A 24,850-nucleotide genomic window follows, 5' to 3' on the forward strand; every position below is an offset into this window, starting at 1 on the left:
CGTGGGTTATTTCTTTTACAGGAGAGGCTGCATGGGCTGAGGGTAGATACAAGGGGCTGGGGAGATGAGTGGGACCTGGGTACATGATGTGAAACAGAGAATCAATAAAAAGTTAAAACAAAACAAAATATGTAAAATGAGAATTCTATTTATTTATACATTGAGAGCCTTGGTTCTTGCTATTTTATATTCCTATATATTCTATAAAATATATACATATTCTAGTCTACATGGAGAGACTATTGTATTTTCTCACATGAAAATTACATGCTCATCTATTATAGCTACATGCTGGCTGACATGATAGAGCTTGGGCAAGAGGTATTGATGCAAGACATGCAGAAGGGACAAGGAGGAAAAAGCAATCACAAGAATAGAATGGAAACCCATACAAGGCACAGCATTGTGAGGTGTCTCAAGAAATAGAGGAGTGACTTGGGCACATGGCTTTTCTTCAGATAGGCTGCAGGGACCCCAGAACTTTACAGGAGACAACTGGTCTAGATAGTTCTGAGTACATCTTCCATAGAGTCTTCAGTGTAACAGCCCATGATTATAAAGCACCTCAGTGAGCTAGACAAACTACTAAAGATAAGTTGGAAGTCAGCAGCAGAGAATGAGAAATCCTCAGAAATAGCCCAATATTCTTTTCACTTCCAGCACAGCTTCCTTATCATTGATACCCATTTCCCTTGAGTCCAACAGAGCCCTTAAAACAAGAGGTACCATTCAAATAACCTCAGGCTAAATCAGGCATCAAAAATTAGTAAGCTATAGCAACTATTTGCCGATTTGACAACCAGAAACTATCTTCCCAGAAATCTTGAAACATGGGATTTTTGGTTTACCCTTTGAGTTTCCAATTTTAGTAGAACAAATGATTAAATATTTCTCTACCATAAAAAAAAGAAGCTGTGTATGGTAGCACATGAATTTAATTATTAACTGAAAGGAACAGGTGGGTCAAAGCCAGGATGTCTACACAGATTCTAGGCCAGCCAGGTGATATAATAAGACCCTGTCTAAAAAATGTTTTAAAGTAAATTAATAAATAGAAACATGATGCTAAGTAAAAATTGCCTAGCCTGTCCAAGATCCAGTTGATACTTGACTGCCTGAGTGTCACACTTTCTCTTCTTGTTCGATGAGATAATATTGGTGCTGTGTAACTACCCCTATAGGAAATTGTTAAATGCTACATATCCATTTTGACTTTCCTTGGATCCAGGCCAAAAGAGTCAACCACCTACTTCCACACATGGCTTCAGGAAAATCCCCAGGACTACAGCAAACCAGGGAGAACATGCAAAGTTGGCAGTGTGCTATAGCTACAGAAACATACTTGCTAGGGAAGAGTACAGCTTTCCCATAGTGGATTTTTCACATAAGCCAGCAAGTCAGAAGTAGAAACACTGAAGTTAAAATCTTCAAGGTTTACATTATTGATTCATGTGTTTTCTAAACATCTGCTTTTTATAAATTTGGCTTCCTGGTCTTACGTATTTAAATCCCACTCTAAATCAAGCATGACCTAAAACAGAAGTATCATATATGTATTCAATTATGCAGTTATATATTAGTGTGAAGATTGGGCCTTCATTATTTTTCAGCAAAGGTTTTTTAAAAGATATTCTTTAGATTTTATCCCAGATGAAATTGCTCTTTTGAAGGGCATCATTGTTGCTGACCATTTATCAGGCTACTAGAAAGTTAATGAAACAACTACAAGCATTGCGGGATACAAAGTCTCTTGTTTGTCTTTCAAATTTCTAGGTTGATAAGACTTTATTCTTGTTACCTTAGAATTGCCATTTCGATGATTTTAGTAACAACCTCTACGTGAGCGTATCCCCAATGAGATAAGTGGGTAGGTGTGAAAATATTTGTTCATACTACTTAAACAAATATCTTCATTGCCCCCCCCCAAACAAAAACAAAAGAAAAACTGAGAGCAGAGAAAGAAATCTTTTATTCCATATTCCAAGTTATGTCCTATTGGAATAATAGTACTGATAAGTTAGAAAAGGCCCAGGATCTAGTGTCCACTGAAACTTGTCCCAGACAGATTCTGTGGGGTGGCATTTTGTTTTATGCTGGAACTGCCATTAGAATAGTTTGCATTGATTACAAGTTTTCTTCAGTAACTCCTGGTGAACTTAAAACACTGACACAAAATGCCATCTGCTCTGCCAAACATTCATTCTTCCTGTGCCTTTAACACAAGTACCTTCTTTTGGAACCCCCCGTCCCACAAAAGCTGCCACGTTAGACGTCTTGTCATTAGGCATTTAATGTACATTCCATCAAGAAGCATGAGCAGGTGAATGTGGAAGCATCTGGTGATTAGAAGCCTCTGAGTGCCAAGTACAGTATTTGAAGATACCACTGTACACATAAACAGATTAAAACAAAAATACGTTCTTTTATTTGTAGCCTACTCTTGAGAAAGCTAATTGCATGATATACAAACACTGTTTACATGCAATCTAAATGTCATTTTCTGGTATTTCAACATTTCAGTGTATGCAACAGACTTGTATTTATGTATGTTTGTATGGGAACATAAGAAACACCTGTTTTAAATAGTCGATGTGTTTTGTTAACTCCTAGGAACCATCTATAGGTAAAGTGCCTCAAAGTTAGACCAGCAGGTATCCTAACTTTATTTCTTATTGCTGTAATAAAATATTTCAAGAAGAAAAAATCTTAGGGGAGAAAGGGCTTTATTTTAACTTACAAGCCTAGGTTACAGTTCATCACTTCTGGAAGAGTGAAGCAGCTGGTCACCTCCACAGTGAAGAGCACAGAGAGAGTGAATACATCCACCATTGTGTTCAACTCACTTTTCTCCTGTTTCTATTCAGCATAGGATCAAAACCTAGGAAATGGTGCTGCCTACAGTGCACCTTAATTATTGTAATCAGCCATCGGAATGTCCTCAGGTCAGCAGAATTAGACAATCTCTCATCTAGACTCTTGTCCAAGGTGATACTAGATAGTGTTAAGACCACAAAAGCAAACACTTCAGAAAGGATGCATTATAGACCATCCCCACAAAAACCTGGAAGCCCAGAAAGACACATGATTTTATGTTTTTCTCTGACAGACAGCTGCTTGACTTTACAGTTGATCAGACCTGAACTATATCCAGCATGCTTCTTCTCTCAGGTGAAAGACTGAACATGTGATTGCCTTCATTTTTCTCTTTAAAGCAAAATAATGATAACCACATTTAAATATTTTTGATATCTTTCTACAACTAGATAGTCCAAAAACTGGCTAAATCATACAAACTGGACATAAACCCACAAGTTTCAGCAAACTTCAGTCACAACTCTGGGATGATTATCATTATTCCCCCGAGCTTATCAATTACCAGGCATAGATAGAAAAAAAATAAAGTCAATAAATAGCAAAGTGGCTATTTCTCAGGTGCAAGTATTTTTGCTGAAGTTGAAAGATTATCCTTTTTGCAGACCCAATATTTGAAAAGAGTAAGCCAATAGTCTCTTAAAACACCACATATGTTGAGCAGAAATTATGTAATGTAATCTATTACAGTATTGAGCAGAAAATCGTTCCCATAGCCCACAGCCATGTCTATGAGCAAGATTTAGAAATATCACTTAGACGTTGTGACTAGAGAGAATAATTTCACCTGGAAAACATGATTACCCATGGTAGGAACACTGATTATCAGATTTTGATAATCTTATTTATTAAGCATAATTGCTATGCTGCTCTTCTTTTTATAGTGATTTTTAAAAAGAAAACAAAGCAGGAAACAACATTTTTAAAATATTAGAAAAACAAATTCCTGCTACCTCAGTTAACGCAGTATCCTAACAATTGAGGGCCACATGGAGAGCTTTTGTATTTTGTGACTTGGCATATCACTTAAGTGACAATTTAAGTGATAAATTATCTTGATCAACTGATAGACACAGGTGTCAGATCATATGTGAGACCTGAATGGGACAGCATCTATTCCAGTGCTATGGCAGATAATTCTGTGTATCCAAAAATAGAAAATTGTTTGCCTTTATTATTGTTAACAGACACTTTGTTACCATGTTTCTAAAATAGATTTTTTTAAATGGGGGGGGGGGGTAGGGGTTAAAACAACATAGACAGGCAAGAAAAGCTAAGGCAGACTCCCTGTGTTGAGGGCTTTTTGTCATGGAAGACTCTGTAGAAAAACAGCAAGATACAGGGGTTGTCGTTTAGCAAACTCCTAACCTTAGGCTTCCCCCAGCCCAGATGTATAAAGATGTTGTTTTCCTCTCTCTCTGCATCTTGGTGTTCTGTCTTTCTGTCATTCAGTTCTTTGTTCTTGCTATGTAATGGATTAGGCAACCCCATGGCAACTGCCATGGCCCCAGTTACAATTTCATCTTAACATACCTCCTCTCCTAGAGTCCTTGATAGCAGATAAAAATGACACACTGCTCCTCTCTAAGTACATTTGGCTTCATGCAGCCATCATTTTACCCACATAAAATGATGGGTAAGATAAATGACTTATCTGTGTAATACTGGGTAGTCCAGCAAGGCACTACCTTTCAAAATACACTAAGAATCTGTGTCTATAGAAGAATTTAAAAAAAAATAACCAAGTGAATAGCCCCAAAGTTATTGCTACAATGCTACGAAGTATACTGGATGCTAATCTCTCTAGAGAAATCTTGACAACATCTGTAGAGAACTAGTTACATACCTTGTCTGTAGCAGATTGACTAGTGGTTTTAATTAATACACTTGCCCCATGAGAAGTGGTACTACTAGGGGGTGTGGCTTTGTGTAGTCTCTTTGGAGGTGGGCTTTGAGCCTAATGCTCAGGCTCCACCCAGTGGGGAAGAGAGCCTGCTCCTGGCTGCCTTCAGATGGAGATGTAAAACTCTTGGCTCTTTCAGTACTGTGTCTGCCTGGATACTGCCAAGCTTTCTACCATGATGCTAATAGACTGGACTTCTGAAACTGTAAGCTAGGTGCAGTTAAATAATGGTTTCTTTATAAGAGTTGTTACAGTCCTGATGTCTCTTCACAGTCAAATGGAAACTCTAACTAAGACACTGACAATTGGGATCAGAGATGCTAAGAATTTCATAACATTCTTCCACTGGCCAAAGGAGAAGGCAATCAAGGTTTTCTTGTGATCCTTTAGGATAAAGATGAAGAAGAAACTATGTAGAGTCCTAAATGAATTCTCTATTAACCTAAAATAAACTAGTATTTGAGAGCAGATCAAATGCTAGCACAATGCTACTGGAGTGACTGACAGCAGATATTCCTTCTACCTGACCTGAAGTCACACCACCAATTTCTCACTGTGTCTACAGAACTACCAGGGTTCAGTCTTCTCGGGCAATAATGCTACAATAGATCAATATTTGTTATAAATAATATTAGAGCCTGCACTCTTAAATCTCTCCTAATCAATCAATATGAAGGAAGAATCTCCGTCTATTGAATTACTGGCTTATGTCATACCTAGCTACCCATATTCCTTTATAAGCCATTATTTTCACACCTGCAGCGAAGAGTCAACAGAAGAGATTGTGAAGGAGAAAAGCATGCTAGAATTCTGAGCCCCCTCCACAGACACATACCTTGTTACTACATCTGACCACCACACAGTTGAATTCCTAGTCCACAGTCCATGATACACACAGCATCTTTCTGTGTTATGGGAAGGGCTATGGGCTCTTGTCATCTGCTGTCAGAATCAGGCATGACAACATGACTGATTTGGTGGGTTGTACCTTTTAAATCTATTCAATCCCAGAATATCCCAGCATCGGTGCCTCCGGGTACACATGAATCTACCGATTCCAACAGGATTTTCGGTGTTAAGTTATAAATACAGTCACACAGTACAACCATTCAACATACTTCTCCAAATCCAATCCTGTCATCCTATGTGTGACTCTGCCTCCCATCACTCAAGGGACACTTGAAGACATAAGCCTGCTGCCTGGAGGTCCACCAAAGCCACATAGAGCTTTTGCTTGAAGGCAGCCACTTTCAGCAGACTGTGTTTCTGGAGTCGTCTGTTCTTGTGGTATGTATAATCACCCACAAAGCATGGTGATTCTCATTATTCCAGAATGGATTTGTATTAGAATCAACTTCTCACTTTCGAATTCTGGGCTGCCTTTCACTCTCCTCTGTAGGGTCCATGGTCCATTTGAACCTGATCTTCTCTAGTCTCCTCTCTCTTCCCCAGGTCTAACCTGGCCTTCTGTCCCTCTACCCATTCCCTCTGTACAGTTGTGTAACACTCTTTCTGCTTTCCTCCTCCTATATGCAGGAGCCATTGTGTTATCCCACTACCGACTTGTTCTTTCTACAGACGATGTCACCTCCAATCTTCCTGGAAACTCTTCACAGACCTCACAGTCTCTCTCTTGATTAACTTATGTTAATGCGTGGGCTTGTTTCATTTGTCTCCAGACAAGCCACGGAGATTTTGTATAATACAATCAATTAATAATTACAAATAGTGATTTATTTTTAAAAAAAAGTTTCCTAGTCTCTGCAACTCAAATGCATTTACAAATGGTATTAGAAAAAGTAATTCAGGAAGAGGAAATGGGGCAAAGGACCTCAGCAAATCACACTTACCACCCACAGATCAGGAATAAAGTCTCGTCACTTCAAACACACAGGGGAAGGCTGTTCTATCATCAGGACCGCTCTAAGCAGAGACAATAACTTCTTGAGGGTAAAAAGGAGTAACATAGCCTTTAGACAGGCTAATAGATAGAATTAGAGAATTCCTTTTATTCTTCTCCAGAACAATTAGACATAAAAAGACCTACAGTGATAGGCCAGAAACTGAGGTTACTTTCCTGATCATTATAATCTCACCAGAAGTATCTTAAAAGTCTTTAACAAAACTGTAGCGCAATTATTCCATTTAGGTTAGTGATTCATTGGGAAGTTGTGTAAGTACCTCAAGAACTAAGCAACTGTCTATTTTATAACAAATGTACTATTGCCATTTGATAGCTAAATGTGTTTTGCTCTGGCTTTCTGTTGTGAATCTGCTTCAGCGTGGATTTAAGTCATCACAGGTGGGTTTCTGACCAAATTCAATGACAGTTCTAATTTCTCACTTCACTAACTCTATTACACTTTCATTTAAATTGAGAAATAAAGGGGGCAAACCTTTGCAGCCACTAGGCTTCTCTCAGTGAGGAAGGGTGCTTGCAGCTCAGCGTCCTATGACCTGAGTTGAGTCTGTGACGCTGCAAGGTGACACAACAGGCTGTGTCATGCACATATCCATACATATGCACTTAGACACATAAATAAATAAATGTACATTTAAAAAATATTCACGATGGGAGTAAAAGAATTCAAGGCAATTCAACGTGCCTGGCCTATTCTGATCTAAAGTTAAGGTCTGAAGGTGGTAGAAATTCCCATGAGTTAAGTGTAGTTTCTGCAATCTAGGAGAGTTGGAAGATGGAGAAACATCAGGAAGTAGGGACTCTAGAAGAAGTTATGTCAGTAGGCTCTAGATCACCGGGTCTCAACCTTCCTAATCCTGTGACCCTTTAATACAGTTCCTCACATTCTGGTGACCTCCCCAGCCATAAAATTATTTTCATTGCTACTTTGAAACTAACTTTACTATTGTTATGAATTGTAGTGTAAACCTCTGAAATGGAGGATATTTGATAAACTACCCCTGTGATAGGGTCAGTTGACCCATAAAAAGGGTGTGACCCTCAGGTTGAGAACCACTGCTCTAGGGACGAAGATGGAACTCTACTTTTCCCTGTCCCTCTATTTGTCCCTCCTGATGTCATTAAGTGAGCAGTTTCCTCTGCCACAGCCCATGCCATGCTGTTCTGATTTTCCATAGTCCCAGAAGCAAGGAAACCAACCAACCACGGCTGAAGCCCCTGCAACTGTCAGTCAAAAAGTAATATTCTCCTACTATATTTTTTATCTCATTTCATCACAGCAACAGAATGTCAAAGGCCTTTTCCATTAAAATGTAGGAATTCTTCTAATATTAGGATACCATACAAATAAATAATAAGAGGCTCAGAAACTCAATTTGATTTCTTTCTTAAAACCTGAGTACAAATTTCTTTTAAAAATCCCATACCTGACTCTCCAGTACCTTACTCTAACAGCACTATGGAGTTACTGAGAATTTTCAAATGTTAATACTCTAAGTTGAAGTATGTGCTGTTCTTTCATCATACTGCTAACCTTATATTAAACATTATAAAATAAATTTCCATTTAATAATATATAGAAATATTGTGTAAAATCAGTTTCATGATTAAAGGTAATTTATTTTTTGGATGTAGCTACTATAGAATTTAAACTTGTCTGCATGGATCTGACCTAGGCCCTCTGTGTAATAAGCTACAGTTATATAGATTGGCCTTCTTGTGGGACTTCTAACATCAGGAGTGGGGATGTCTCTGACTCTTTTGCCTGCTTTTGGGACCCCTTGCTTCTACTGAGCTCCTTCATGCAGCCTTAATATGAGAGGAGGTGCCTAGTCTTACTGCAAGTTGATATGCCATGTTTGGTTGGTATCCCTGGAAGGCCTGCCCTTTTCTGATGAGAAACAGAGAAGGAATGGGAGGGAGTGGAGTGGAAACTGAGAGGAAAGTAAGGAGGGAAAACTGTGGTCAGGATGTAATATATGAGAGAAGAATAAGTAAAAATAAATAAATAATAAATAAATAAATTTAAACATGTCTGTGTGGATATTTCAGTCAGAGATTGCTGCTCAAGACATTGCAAATGAAAATAAAAGATCATCTAAGCTTGAGAAACATGTAGGTAACGAGAGACAGAGAAGCTAGTGGGAACAACAGTGTGGTAGCATGTGGAAAATCACTCATAAGCATGAGTGCCCACTTGTGTAGTGAACAAGGATGACATCAGTGGACATGCCAAAGATGGATGGGAAAAGCCCACGAAGCCTCAGACATACACTAAGAACTACAGGCAAAAATGCAAAGCTGGGACTGGTGGAAGGGCTCTCCCAAGTAAAGAGCACACTAATGGATTGTCCTTGGCCAAATGATGAGCCCTGAAAACATACATGCAAGTAATTTATATGGATTGAGAAGAGTATATTCAGGAGTGTGTGTGTGTGTGTGTGTGTGTGTGTGTGTGTGTGTGCGCGCGCATGCATGTATATGCAATAACAATAGTGAAAACAAGAGGTCATAGATTTGGAGGACAACAGACAGGTTTAGAGGGGAGAAATGGAAGGAAAATGTAGTTATATAGAATCTCAAAAATAAAAATAAAATAGCGCTATAATGTTCTATAAAACAACATAATTACAGTTGACAAGATTTGACTGAATATTTCAAAGTAACAACCTGAGGAACAGGTATGCATATTAACCTGATTTAATTATTATGTATCGTATGGATGCATTAAAATTGATGTTCTTTTCCATAAACATGTATAATTAGGATGTGTCAATTAAATACATTTTTAAATATTTAATTATTCATCATATATCTATCTCTTAGTAGAATGTGGCAATCACTCTCCTAAAGAAAGCAATTACACACTGTACTCAAAATGTGTTCTGATGTAGGCCACAAAGATGGCAATCATTCTCCACACGCCTTCCTCCTTGATTACTACTTTGAACAATGCTGGTTATCTTTGTATCCATTTATTATTAAAACTCTTTCTGTCACTGCCAAAAATACCTGATTGATAGAAATACTTTTCAACAACAACAACAACAAAAAAGTTTCAGAGCACCATATTACGTGTTCCTGTATGCGAACATACAGTATTCCTTCTTCGTTTTTATATGTAAAAATATACATAAGACATTCACTATGATACATGCAAATTAAGTCAAGAATAGTAATATCACAATGATTTCTTTTCCATTCATGTTGTGTGAGAGAGAACATGCACACTTGTACAAGTTTAACTTAAATAGTTTTTGTTTTTTTATGATACTACCTCTCCTTCCATCATATGATCTGAGGGATTGAACTCACGTCATCAGGTTTGGTGGGAAAAACCTTTGCTCAGTGAGTCAGGTCCCTCAAATGGCTTCTAACTAAGCTGTTTAGTACCCATTCTCCATGGATATAATTTTACTTATATGATGCGTGCATATACAAGTAGTAAGTATTTTTCTTAGTGAATAGATAAATGTTAAATATGTATCCAAATGTATAATCCTGGATTTTCCTTCAAATCATGTTTATTGAAGACCAGTATTAAACTAATACATTTCTGTTCCCTCAGACAAGGAGAATGCAATCTGCTTTCTTAGATTATATTGGATATGATAAAAAGAATAGACTATTACTATTTTAATAAAGTAACTTCAGTTGTCTTCTTTACTGCTTATTCATTCATGAAAAAGTGTTTGTATGTCCCTTGCTGTAAAAAGAATTTCATTGTAAATGGAATATCTGTATCATACCCCCTCCTAAGACAGAATTGAGAACTCGTTCCACATAAAACGACCATCTGAGAAGCATTACTAAGCATTCAGAGGCCTCCCAAAAGGCTTTAATTGCCCCCAACTTCATCCTGGTTAACATTTTTTCAACTCACATCAGAGCCACAAATCTTGCCACTTGTCTGGGTCAATATCCTCACAGTAGATCATTGCTAGTCAGGTTGCACCTGCTTTTCTGATTGCCTGCACCCATTTCCAAGTTGAAATCAATGAAACCCATTAGCATGTTCTCCACTGCAGTTTAATTTTGGATAGCGATGTATTATTAATGCAATCATCCCAGATAAGACTGGTTCAGCATGAGAAGTAAAGCTGAAGGCTCCACCTCAGAGAACTTTAATAAGAACTCTTATTAAATTGTATTAAAATCTAAATAATTGAATGTATCTTTGAAACAGAATTTAAATCAAATGAATTATATCCAAGCTGAGGGACAGCAATGGAGTACAGACATCCTTTTTTGACTCTTAATGACAGTACATACCTCTATTCATGTATCACCATGCCAGGCTACGTCCTTTTACACCTGAAGATAACTTCATCTTTAAAAATCATTGTGTTATACTGACTTCTGTATTTTATATGAATATGTGTGTGATATGTGTGTGTTTATATGTTCCCATTGCACATGGGTGAGTATACATACACATGTGTGCAAATGGACCAAAGCTGACATAGAGAGTATTCATTGGTCACGTTCCACATTCAGTGTTAAATCACTGGTCTATCTCAGGTGCACCCAGAGTGTACCAATATGGCTAGTCTGGCTAGCCAGCTTGCTCCAAGGCTCCACTTCTGTCCACCTGGCACGCAGAATACAGGCAAGCTGCCACACCTTTCACATGGAGAACACACGTAAATCAGATCTCTCCTCCTCTGACTTGGTACTTGCTCTTTAATCGCTGGGCCAATTCCCAGCCCCATATTGAGCTTCTTCACAGAAAAACAAAAACGACCACCAAAGTTGTTTTTTTTCTAAATAAAATGAATACAGCATTATAGTTATTGATATTTGACTAATGAGATTGCAATTAGTAATCTTAATTTAGTAAAAAGTAAGTATATTTAAGAGAAAAAGAGTTCATGTAAAGGAATTGATAGGTTCAAATGCTGCTGAAGAAAAAAAGAAATGTTGATGTAGCAAAATTAAGAATTAAAAGAAGACATTTACTTTCTTATTTAATTTGTCTCAGTATGAACTTTCTAGTATTTGAAGATTAATGTTCACTTTTCTTAATGCCTGCCTTGGTAAATATTCATGTGAGGACATGATCATCCTAATTAAACATAAATATAAATGGATTAGTTCCCAATGTACGCCAGGTTGATTAAGCAAATTCACCTTCTCTATGGCAGTTACTCATCATCTAGACTTGTTACTGAAGCATTAAAGAACATCAAAAAGAAAATCTTAAGGCAAAGGTGTTCATACACATAAGCCCATGACTGAAAACCGCCAAAGAGTAAGGGAAGGGGGTGGGGGTGGGGGAGTGAGATCATTCGACTTTACCTAAATCCTTACACAGAACTTACAGGTACTTCACTTGTCATGGCATTTAAGAAACCTGCCTAGTTTGTGATAGGGCAGTACAGGCCTGGGGATAAAGGATGTGATAAAACAATCCTCTTAGAGCAGTTACTAAGACATTTGCTTTATGCTACAAATGCACAGTTCTCAACTTCTGGAAGAATGATCTTGCAGTAAGCCCCGGGTTTGTTTGAGACAACCTGACTGTATTTCCAGTTCCATGTGAACCATCAGCCGCAAAGATCACACTTGAGGGACATGGAAGGGGAAACACACATGGAAGGTGATGGATGCAGTTCAGGCAAAAGATCACGAAGGTCTAAGTCAGGCAGGATGTATGCAGTGAACATGAAAAGAATGCATAATAATTCCCTCTTATCTGCAATGGACACATGTCAAGACCAAGAGTGTGTGTGTGTGTGTGTATGTGTGTGTGTGTGTGTGTGCATGCGCGCTCGCTTTTCTGCACCTTTGAGAGTTTGATTTGTAAACTATACAAAGATACTAAGCAAACCATCCTAACAATATGCTATAATGAAAGTTATATATAAGAATCTCTTCCTCAAAATGTTCATGTGTACATTCCTCTTGTAATAAAAAATTATAGTTTTACTTGCCAGCATCAGTAATTTTGCATCTTGTGGCCAATGTTAAGCAAAGTGTGAACTAGTTGAACACAAGGACTGGGCTGATGTGTTGAGTGATATGGCAAAATGATTGACAGGTAGTATACAGTGAGGATATGCTAAAAAGGAATTATACATATTTCAGGCAGAATGGAACACAGTATTGCAAACAGCATCACACACTACTCAAGACAAAAAGAAATTTACCACTTTCTACTTATTTCTTGGATTTCCCACAGACTATTTTTTCCGACACATCAGCATCTAAACCCACAGACATCTGAACGGAAGGGGATCCTATTTTTCCTTTGCCATTGTATTTGTGGTGTCAAAATTTAAATCGAGGGCATCATATACTCTAGGAAGTGCCCTATCTCTGAGTTTCACATCCAGTGCACATACATCTGTTCCTCAATGTAATTATGATGTCACGTTGGCATGGCATTGGTAATAATTTAGATACGCATGAGCAACAACTGGAAATGGAATGTGATGTGAAGACTTGAGGATGAGGGCTCTGAAGCACAGCACATTCCTTCTCACTGAGAAGAAGAAAAAAAAAAAGACATAACTGACTAGGAATACATAAGACATTTTTTTCTAAGTTTTTCTAGGAACCACGATTTTCATTTTTTAAAAAAGAAATGAAAAAGTGCCCTTAAATGTCATCACACCCTGTGTATACAAATAAAAATTCAGCAGGAAGCATTACTCATATTTCAGAGCCCAAGAAGCTATGTACACAGTGCCAATGTGAAGGGAGACAGAAGCTTCAGAATACACATATTATATATTAGAAAGAAGTGGAATGTGAATGGAGTACTGAGAATAGACGGACCAATTATAATAGAAATGACAGGGAATCATCTCAGACCTCCTCAAGCCAAAATAAGACAGTGGGAGACTTTCTCACAAAAACGATTGAAAATTAGCAATCTGCATTAAGTACACTTAGGGAAAATTCAAAATACTCTTCTACTAATCTTGACCAAATCGAGAATATCTTTGTAGTGAACAACAACAGAAATTAGAAAATGTCAAAAAACGTGTAGGACCTCAGCTTTTCTTCAGTTTTAGAGAACACTTTTAATTAACAGAATTTTTAATGCAAACTTGAATAGACTCCTCTGCAGGTCTGACTAAAGGTCTAGGCTGAAAAGAGACAAGTTTAAGTATCAATAGCTACACACACACACACACACACACACACACACACACACACACCCCTCCACACTGGTATAGAAAAAAAAATCTTTTTCAGATGAATTTTTGTCTCGGGTTGTAGACATTTTTTGTCTTATTGATCATTTGCTTGTATATTATGGGTTCTGATTTTGTGTTTTGTGAGTCCTGTTTATGTATGTGTGTGTGTTTATGGTTTTGTTTGTTCATTTATTTGTTTGTTCTTCTGGTTTTGATTGGTTGGTTAGTTCGCGTGTTTGTTTCTTTGTTTTCTAAAGAGAAAGAAAGAAAGGATGTGGAGTTGGGCAGATGGAGAGGCAGGAAGGATCTGAGAGGAAGTGAAGAAGGAGAAAACTTGATCAGAATATACTATATTCTAACTGTACTCTGTGGCTTTTGTTAAGCCAACAGTAAGTTGGGAGGGAGACTTTGGGGAGAGTTGAACGGAATAAATATGATCAGTTATATTCTCTATATACATGAAATTCTCAAAACATAAAAAGTTTTAATAGGTTAGGTTGAAGATTCAGACTGAGTAATAATCTAAATGTTAGCATGCATAGAAATGTAAGATGTAAGTGAAAAGTATGTAATTATATCATAATCTCAAAAAAAAAAGAAAACTTGAAGGTAAAAGGAGCTAGAAAGATGGCTTAGTAAATCAAAGCAATGAGTACTCTTCCAGATGACCTGGGTTCAAGTCCCAGTGCCCATATGGTTCAGAAGTCCCATATTTTCTTCTGGATTCCATAGGCACCAAATATATACATGTTACACCAACATGAATCCAGACAAAACACTCACACATAAAATACTTAAACAGCAAATTTTAAACTAAAATGGGAAGAGTAGATATGGCCATAGAGACAAGAGTGAGATAATGGTGTAGCAGAAGATTGCAGTGTGGTGTAGACTAGAACACCTACAGACCAGGCTATCACAGATTGAAACACAGAGGCTCTAAGAATGCTAAGCTATTTTTTTCCAAGTAATTCACAATGCACAAAAAATATCAGCAAATAGTTTCTTTAAATGAGACACCAAACCACATACATCTAAGGTGTTTGTCATTTGTTAGCCCTTTCCCCATATTCCTCCAAACCAGTTCTAAGTCACCAAACATTATTTTTTATCATTCTTTTTCTTTTAGTTTTCAGAGCTCCTAAAAATGAAGTTAAAAAAATCAGCGCTCCAAAAATAGTAAATTCAGGCTTACATCATGTACCTCCGTGGCCATGTTTATTCTCAGAATGAAGCTGCACACTGTAATTCTGCATAATTGAGAACTACGGCCAAACAGACATCTACACATTTTTTGAGTAATGCTTTTTTTCTGGGGCTGGGGTGGGGGTGGAGAAGGGTCTTGCATGATAAAATGAATGAAAGATGGAAGAGATCAGGATTCTTTGCCATTTTAAAATAAGGCGTTCATCTAGAGTGGTCCTTTGCCATATGGGACCACCTGGCTCCTTGGAACAAATCCTGTCACCATGACAACAGAGCTCTAACTTTCCCTAACATCTTCAGGATTCTTATGACACACACTTTCCTGCAACCTATTTTTTTTTACTCCCTCAAATTAAATTATTGAACTACTCCTCACAATAAGCTAGTGTTATACCCAATAATGATTGGTCTTTATGAATTAACTACAGAAATACCTGACACATAGAAGAAATATTCCACAAAACTTCCATGATAGAATCAAAACAGCAGGGAGAATTTTAGAAATTCTGGGAAATTCTGACAATATGCCAGCAATCTACATGGGGAGGCAAAAATGACAGTGCTACAGAACACCTTATAATGTATATTGAATATTGTTTTAAATCAACCTATTTGTATCATGTATCAATACAATAACACATATCCTATATAGCACATATTGTAAAATATAATAATAAATCCTAAAAACTGGTAGGAGGTGGGAATCATTTCTCCTAAGTTAGAAATGAGGAAATGCCGAGTTGGGAAACTGGGACAATTCAAGATTTGTAATATGGTTGACCTTGAAGGTCTTCTCTAGAATCGTGGATTTCAGAGAACAAGTAAATCAGGAACTGGAGAGAGAGCTCAGTGGTAAAGCGCTTTCCTGGCACATGTGATGACCTTAGATCAATCCTCAGAACTACAAAGATCAATAAAGGAAAGAAGGAAGGAGAGAAGGATGGGTGATGGAAAGGAAGAAGAGTTACAACAAAGAGTATGAAAAGAACCTGCTGGCTCACTCCTCTTTCAACAAGCACCAAATTCCAATGACTCTACTGTGTACGTTTTTTTCAGGAAGTCACTATGTACATAAATTCTGGGCTGAACACATATGCACCCAGAAATACACCTATGTATGGGCACACATACACACATGCACACACATGCTCATGCACACACATACATTACATGCACACACATACATACACATGCACACACATACACACATACATGCACAATGGTACTGTTTAGAAATACGAATGTTTTTCATCTCTGGAGATAAGCAACTATTGCAGTGAAGGGCAAGAGTTTTATGACTAGATCATGCTTGTTTATTTGTCCCTATTCACGTTCATGGTTTTATTTGTTTGTTTGTTTTAACTTTTCTAGATGTCTCATTCTCCATCTTAAAATGTTCAGGCATTTGGTCTTCTGAATGTGTCTGCTCGTTAACACACTTTCAGAAATCTCAAAGAATAATTAACCGGTATAGGAACTCTAACTATCTCATATACATTTTTAATTTGGCATTCGGTGAACAGTAAAATTATAGCCCCTCCAGTTGTGACATGCAATACCTATATAAGTTTAATGAAAAAAAACCCATATCACAGTTGGCCTATTTGGGTAAATTATAGTATTCAGTGATCAGAGAAGGCCCCAGACCAAAGCAAAATTATTATCATGTGCTTTACAAAGTAAATTAGAAATAAGGTTTAAACAATCGTCAAAGCAAGGCAAGAGATTGTCACAAATAAACAATGTAAATGCTACTTACTCTTACACACATACCAAACACATCTGAGAACACTCCTCCTGACGGTCACAAAAGAAAAGGGGGGAAACTATTTCTCTAATGGACTATGCATGCACACCAAAAGAAAATGATTTTCTTCTAGGTCCACTCCACATGAGTTTTTGACCAACTGATATTTGCTGTAGCCAAATATCTACAAACTGTGTGCTTTTAATCCTCCAAAGAGAGAATGCTGGTCCTGTAGTAAATGCTATATTTGAGAAGCTATGGGATTCTCCTCCAACTGCACTGACTCTTGATGGCTGCTCATATGTGTGTGCTGAGAGTGCAAGGATTCCATAATGGTGAGGAATTTCCTCTTCATCTGCTCATCACTCAAAGGAAAATTCAGAGAGCATGGGAGTCACAGACAACCCCTGGGTAGAGGCCTATGCTTTTGTTTACTTGTGTTTCTCTGCTGCCGGAAATGCTGTGTTCCCACACTGAAGACGGAGCTCTGGTGACATCATTTTTCTAGATAATCTCTAAAACTCTCTACTATGAATGAATAGTCATATAATTTCCATTCTGAATACCATCTCAGATGGTGTCATCCAAATCGTAGGCTTTATCTTCCAAAAAGCACCGAGTTATATAAAATTAACGGACAAGAGCTTTGACTAATTCCTAGAATTTCTGAAAGGCGATTGTTTTGCTGAGATAAAGCAATCTGTTAATACGCTATGTTTCCTTCTAATTTCTTATTTTGGGTGTCTATATTGAGCCATTAAAAGGAATTTTTGAGAAATTCTGTCATAAGGTAGTACAGGGATCATTCTGATGAAGAATTGTGAGGTCAGAGGGCTGGTATTCTTGCTATTGTAAGGATGTGTGAATGCTATTAGGAGACCTTCTTCAGTAGATATACATGGAAGATGTTAAGTAAATGAATGAATGAATGAATGAATGAATGAACAAACAAATGAACAAACAAGCCAGTAGTTTATTACTTTTATTCAGTTGTTCGGAATGATTCTTTTTCTTTGGGTATTTATCTTGGGTTCTCAACTTAAGAGATCAGGATTTGAATCAAAATACATTTAGAACCTGTGGTGGTTTGAATATTCTTGGCCCATAGAAAGTGGCACTACTAGGAGGCATGGCCTTGTTGGAAGAAGTGCCTCACTATGGTGGTGGGCTTTGCCCAATGCAGAAGAGTTGGTTTCTCCTGGCTCCAGTCAGATCACGATGCAGACCTCTCAACTTCTTCTATAGCACTGTCTGCCTGCATGCTGCCATGCTTCCTGCCATGATGTTAATGGACTGAGTCTCTGAAACTGTAAGCCAGCCCCAATTAAATGTTGTCCTTTTTTAGAGTTGCCTTGGTCATGGTGTCTCTTCACAGCAATGAAACCCTAACTAAGGCAGAACCCAAAGGAAGCATTTGGTTTGGAAATAATGCCATCTTCACTAGCAACCTCCACACACTAAGAGCCAACTGAGAATGAGTCACTACCATTGGCTTCTGGGGAGTCCTCAACTTAGAGCCCCTGAGAAGCACTATATGAAGAAAGAAATTGACTCAAATGAGCATAAGAATGTGGCCTGTGGTTCACAGTAGCTGTCTGGTTTCAAATGTTTCTGAGGGGCTATTAAAATTAAATACTTGCTGCATTAAATTCTCTAGCCATCCTAGTTTCATAAAGGAGTAGAGCACTAGATGGGATTTTTTTTGTGGGTCAAGGGAAGCTACACTTAGGTTTTACATTAGCCAGTAGTTTCAGTTAGGGTTTTAATGCAGTGTACAGTTACCATGACCAAAGCAACTCTTATATGCACAACATTAAATTGGTACAGGCTTACAGATTCTAAGGTTCAGTCCATTATCATCAAGGTGGGAGCATGGCAGCATCCAGGCAGACATGGTGCAAGAAGAGTTGAGAGTTCTACATCTTCATCTGAAGGTTACTAGCAGAATACTGGCTTCCAGGCAGCAAGGATGGGGGTCTTAAAAATCCCATACCCACAGTGACACATCTACTCCAACAAGGCCACATCTACTACAACAGAGCCATACCTTCTAATAGCACCACTCCCTGGGCTGAGCATATACAAGCCATCACAGCAGTGAATTCACCCACCACTCTAGGCCACCTCTGCTCACATCTGACATACTGGAAATGTTATAATGTAGAGGTCTGAAGTGCTTCCAGCAAACTCTTTGGATTTGATTTGGTTTTGTGTGGAGATCACACTAAACTCTCCATAAGGCCATTGACTGAACAACTCTTGACAGCTCTAACAACTAAAATGAAGCTTCTAGACACTGTGACAATGGTACTCTATATGTAAATAAACCAAGTCTTATCGTAGACTTAACTGCTAGACACCAGCAGAAAGAGATTTTGTCAACAGACAATACAATGCATGGAACCGTTTGTCTCATAATGTGCATCAAACAACAACAATTAACATTTACAGAGTCTGGAAAAAACTAAAAATATTGAACACAGAATCTGTTGGTGGGGAAGAGATACCTTTAGAGATTTTGTCATTGTGAATTACTCAGAAAGCAACTACAAAGAGATCATAGCAGATCTCACTGCTAAGCATCAAGTATCCTTAATTATTCATAAGAAAGCACAGCTCAGAAACTGTGTCAGCCTCCTGAGAAAAATGCCTCGGGACCTGAAATACACATCAAGCTGCCAGGTCTTTAGGGTCAGAATGTCCGTATTTTTATTCTGCGAGTTGCCAGCTTTGGAAACTCTGCCAAGCACCGGGCATTTTTCTGAATCTCAGTTGCTGCATCTTTAATATGGGTGTAATGAGAGGGTCTAAATTTGAAGATTATCTGGGGGTTGGAGTGCAAATATGTATGCAAAGCCCCAGGCAGAGGCCAGTGTCTAACACACAGCCCTCAAAGTGTCAGAGCCCATTACTGTTAGCGTTCGACACAATGCAGCGTAAATGATGACTGGGAGCTATTTTCTTGAGGAGCAACAAATTTATTAAAAAACAATGTGCTAATCAATCATCTCAGTACAGCATATATCACCAAGGGAAAAGGTAAGCCTTCCCTCCCCAAGAAATGCTCACTTCAAAGTAAAATAATTAGTTAATTAATTAATTAATTAATAAAACAAAACAACAGCAAAATACACACAAGTAAAATAGCACAATGAAGGGTGTCACGCTGAATGAGCTGAGTGACAGAATATGACAGGAGTGTGTCCTTAGTTTGGGGTCAGGAAAGGAGGAGGTGATATTTAAGCTGATCTCCAAATAATAACAAGGTACCCGCCCAGGGCAGATCTGGGTCAAGAGTTTCTGGAGAAGGGAATATTGAGTTCTGTGACCCTGAGGCACAAAGAGCCTAGAGGGCCTCTGAAGCAGTTTCTGTCCCACAGTGATCATAACAGGAGAGCATGTACCCAGAGTAACTGTTTTCTTAATATGCAGCTTGAGTCTCCAGGGAGAAGCACCTGCTTAGCGTTGCTGTACACAGAACCAGAGCCTCACTCGAGAATCCCTGATGTGTTTTATAAAATGTGGCAAGATGCAGCGGGAGGGGGTGGCTTAGCAGGCCCACGCTGGAGCATGACCTCACCCCAGGTATCAGACATAGGGCAGGTCTAGTATAAAAGGGAGTTTATTTGAGACCTGAGAGAGGGGGTCTGGGGAAGGAAGTAGAGGGAGAGGAAGAAAGAAGACAGACAGAGAAGGACAGAAAGAGAGAGGAGAGAGAAAGAAGGAATGAGGTTGGCCGAGAACACGTGGGGAAAGAGGAAGGAATTAGATAGCTAGATGATAAGGTAGATAGACAGATGATAGATGGATGGATGGATGGATGGATGGATGAATAGATAGATAGATAGATAGATAGATAGATAGATAGATAGATAGATAGATAGATAGATAGATAGATTCGATAGAATTCTGAACAGTCCTTTTATACCTGAGCTGAGCTTGTACCTGTCTGTTGCTAGATAACTGTTGGGTGGAGCCTAGAGGAAATTCGAACAGTCCTCACCCATTAGCTCCACCTTTTTTGTTATTGTTCAGTAAAGAGTACAAAACTCACTGATAACTTCATTTCCCCCACATTTGCAGCTGTCTCTCTTCACCAAAGTTAAATGCTGTCTTTTCTCCTTGCAAGTATGGACCTACCACATTTATGTTTGGGAAATTGGAGGGCTGGGATTTATCTGAGGAAATTGGTAGGTAAATTAAGGTTTTCCCAAGGTTGATGGGTTGATAATTATCAGGAAGAATTTTTTTAGGTCAACAGTGGATGTCAAACTTGTTAAATATTTTTTTTTTTTTGTAGGGCAAGACTCTACCTGGTCTTTGTTTTACAGTTGAAATCAGGACATGGGAAATAGATTCAGGGGTGTGGCCCCTTTGCATGCTGCTGCTGATCCAGTGGGTAAGCTTATACCCATGCATATACTCACAGTTCTAGTTATGAGTCGGAGTTATATAGGGAGCAGGGGAGAAGATATGAAGTAAGGAAGGGAGTGCAGAAAGAGGTTCTGGGGAATGTTAGGGGATGGATATGATCAAAATATGTTGTTGATATGTACAAAATTATCAAACAATATATAAATTGTTTTTTATTAATAATTTTATTCTTTACATTTCAAATGATATCCCCCTTTCTGGATACCTCTCCACACATCTCCCATTCACTCCTCTCTCTCCCTACTCCCATTTGCCTCTATGAGGGTGCTCCCCCATGTATTTACTCACTCCTGCCTCACCACTCTGCCATCCCCCTATGCTGGGGCATCAAAACTCCACAGGACCAAGGGCCTCCCCTCCCATTGATGTCAGAAATGGGAAAAGAAACTGCAAGTACTGACTGTTTAGGTATCAGATATGTTTTATCTCAAATTATTCCATCTGCATACATTCAGAGAGACATGTTCTGGGTGTTATAGAGAACTGGGTAAAACATCAGCATTATTGCTGTTACCATGTTTTTTACAAAACCCAGTTAACTCACCTACACTCCAGAGCACACTTGCAGATCCTGAAACAACTGGACATTATCTCAAAGGTGAAAATATAATATAGCATGGGGAGTTTTCTAAGATGGTGCTTTTCTGTACTCTACTATGTTTGCAACTAGAACGGTAGAATAGTTAAATTATAAAACTATAGAAGCAGTACCTTTACTAAGAGCATTCTGCTAAGTCTTAGAGACCATAGGATAAATACACAAGAGACAATTACACACAACTTCACTTGACCTCGGTTATTTCTAGAAGAAAAAAAAAATGGGCTCATTGCTCAGAATCACTCATGGATTCCAAGATTGCCAGGAATTGAGAGTAAAAAAGATAATTATTCTCCCAAATAAACGATTAGTCGTGGATGAAGTGGATGGTTTTAGATTAAAAGCAAAATAAGTATATATTCACACATCAATGCATATACTTGAATGATATTATCACAAGAGATAATATAGCCCTAAAATATCAATTCAAGAAGTTTGACATGGTTATACTCATAAAATTTACATGTTTTTCTGTATTTGGTAGAAAATCTCTAACATATAATATAATAATATTAATATTTATGGAATGCATATTTAATAAAACCCCCAGTTACTTCCAGAAGACAATTTAGTCTCTCACACATCCCTATCAGATCAGCACTGTTATTATACTCACATGCCAGGGGAAGAATTGGAGAATCAGGATTTCAGTTATTTTTCTTAGTTTCAGAACCTATAAAATGAAGATAGAGATAATAACCTGAGTGTGGAGTTAGGCATGCAACAACTGAAAGAGTCATTTGCTAACAGTTATGACAGGGCCTGACCCATGGTCACTTATGTGGTTGTTCTTATAACAAGCAGCAGCACCTCTGTAGTAACCCTCCAACACGACACAACTCCCATGCATATTACACATTCTCCAAAAATCTAGATGCTGCCCACCCAACCTCACTCCACCCCTTTCCATAAACCAGAAAGTCATTCTTGTACAAAGGGACCCTCCGATGAAATGTTTACAGTTCATTCTCAAACTGGATAAGAACGGTCACCCTCATGGATCACGGTAGCAACGTAAAAGGGAGGAGCTAATTTGGAAGGTGAACAAGGCCCATGTTATTTAGAACTTGGTAGACCATAACCAGCTTCCTGAATTGCACTTGAAAGCAAATTGGCAGCAGGGGCTAAGCACTTAAAGAGCCTCAGGATAATGTGCTCCCTGTGGCTCGCTCACTTAGCACTTTAAACCAACAGTTAGTTCTATTTGCTTAGTTTGAAACTCAATAAAACCATGCACAGCCTCAGCAATAGTGTCAGGCCTTGGTACCTCCCCTTGAGCTAGATCCCTCTTTGGGCCTGTCCCTGAGCCTTTTCTTCCTCAGGCTCCTCTCCATTTCTATCCCTGTAATTCTTTCAGATAGGAACAATCATGGGTCAGAGTTGTGACCCCCAAGGGATGCCCCCCTTCCTCATTTGATGCCCTGTCTTCCTGCTGGAGGTGGGCTCCACAAGTTCCCAATCTTCACTGCCAGGCACTTCATCCAAGGTCCCTCCCTTTGAGTCCTGATATGACTGCACTCTGGAAGACCCAACAAGCAGCTGAAAGGGTCAGAGGCAGATAGTTACACCCAACCAATAGACAGAAGCAGCTGACCCCTGCTGTTGAATTAGGGAAAGACTGAAAGAAGCTAAGGAAGAGGGAGACCCTGTAGGAGGACCAGCAGTCTAAATTAACCTGGACCCTTGAGATCTCTCAAACACTGGACCACCAAGCAGGCAGCATACACCAGCTGACATGAGGCGCCCAGCACACATCCAGTAGAGGACTTCCAGGTCAGTGTTCATTCAGAGAAGATGCACCTAACTTTTAAGAGACTGGAGGCCCCAGGAAGTTTAGAGGTCAGGTGGCATGATGGGGTGGGGACATACACATGGAGACAGGGGTCTGGGGAGGAGGTATGGGATGTGGATCAGTAGGAGGGTGGACAGGGGTGGAATAAAATATGGAGTGTAAAATTAATTAATTAATTAATTTAAAAAAATGCACGCACAGAATACAGAAATGTTTACACATGTCCAGAAAAAATTAAGGAAAGAAAAATGACACTACCATCCTGTTTGAACACAAGAGTTCCAGCCAAGGTCCAGGACATTCATACTTATGAAAAGATGGCCCTGATGCCTTACTGCTTAGGAGTAGTTTCACACAACTGCCCTTAAGACCATCTTGGCCACACAGCATGGATACCAAGTTCATCAAGCATCCAGAGCCTGAACTTCAACTTTACTCATTTGTCAGAAGTTCTTTGTCTAAAACCATGGGCAAAATTCAGCTCCAAGTGGATAAGTGTTGTAAACAAATCCCAGAAAGCATAACTAGAAGGAACTAGATAGAGTGCTCTCTGACTGTGGACTTTGCATTTTCTACATATCGCTCTACAAACTTAGGCAGCAAATCTCAAATAAACACACAGGACTAAATCAAACAAGGAGCATCCCACAGGGCAAACCAAAAACAGACAAGAAACTCGGAAACCAAATTAGGACAGACACTTGCACATCACATATACAGAATATACTTAGAAACCTGAAACAATTTGTATATCTCAGTAGCAAATTAACAAACAACCCAGCCTAAGTCAACACATACATGAATGGGCATTTCCCAAAGGAAGGCTTAAAAAGGGTATTGGTTATGTAAAACTTCAAAGTCACTAATCAATGACGTGTAAATCAGAATAATGAGGAGTAGGCTTATAAGTATAAAAAATGGCTGCTTTTAAAATAGATAAAAGATAAGTGTTGGTGAAGGTAGAGAAAAAGGGAACCTGTGTCCCCTTGGGTTGGAAGGAAGGGTGGTATAACAAGTGTTAAAACAGTATGGATTTACTAAAGAAATCAAACCCAAACTAACATATTGCTCAGCAATTCTGGAGATCAACCCCAAGGACATCAAATTGCTACCCTTGAAAAGATAGCTGGAGGCCAGCATTCATGGCTGCATTATTCGCAAGAGCTAAAACACAGGGCACAGCTCAGCAGTAGACTGCTAGCTTGGCATGCAAAAAGCTCTGAGTTCAATTCC

At 38.6% G+C, this 24,850-nt stretch overlaps 1 protein-coding gene across 1 annotated transcript in view; it reads right to left on the reverse strand.

Moving 5' to 3' along the window:
- Positions 1–24,850, reverse strand: part of Nav3 (neuron navigator 3) — a 774,463-nt gene that overhangs the window by 613,264 nt on the left and 136,349 nt on the right. Inside the window, exon 2 of the mRNA XM_017313946.2 lies at positions 22,442–22,498. The gene's annotated coding sequence lies outside the window, so the exon portion shown is untranslated. The remainder of the gene's footprint in view (positions 1–22,441; positions 22,499–24,850) is intronic.

This window comes from Mus musculus, chromosome 10 (genome assembly GCF_000001635.26).
Source record: "Mus musculus strain C57BL/6J chromosome 10, GRCm38.p6 C57BL/6J".
NCBI lineage: Eukaryota > Metazoa > Chordata > Mammalia > Rodentia > Muridae > Mus > Mus musculus.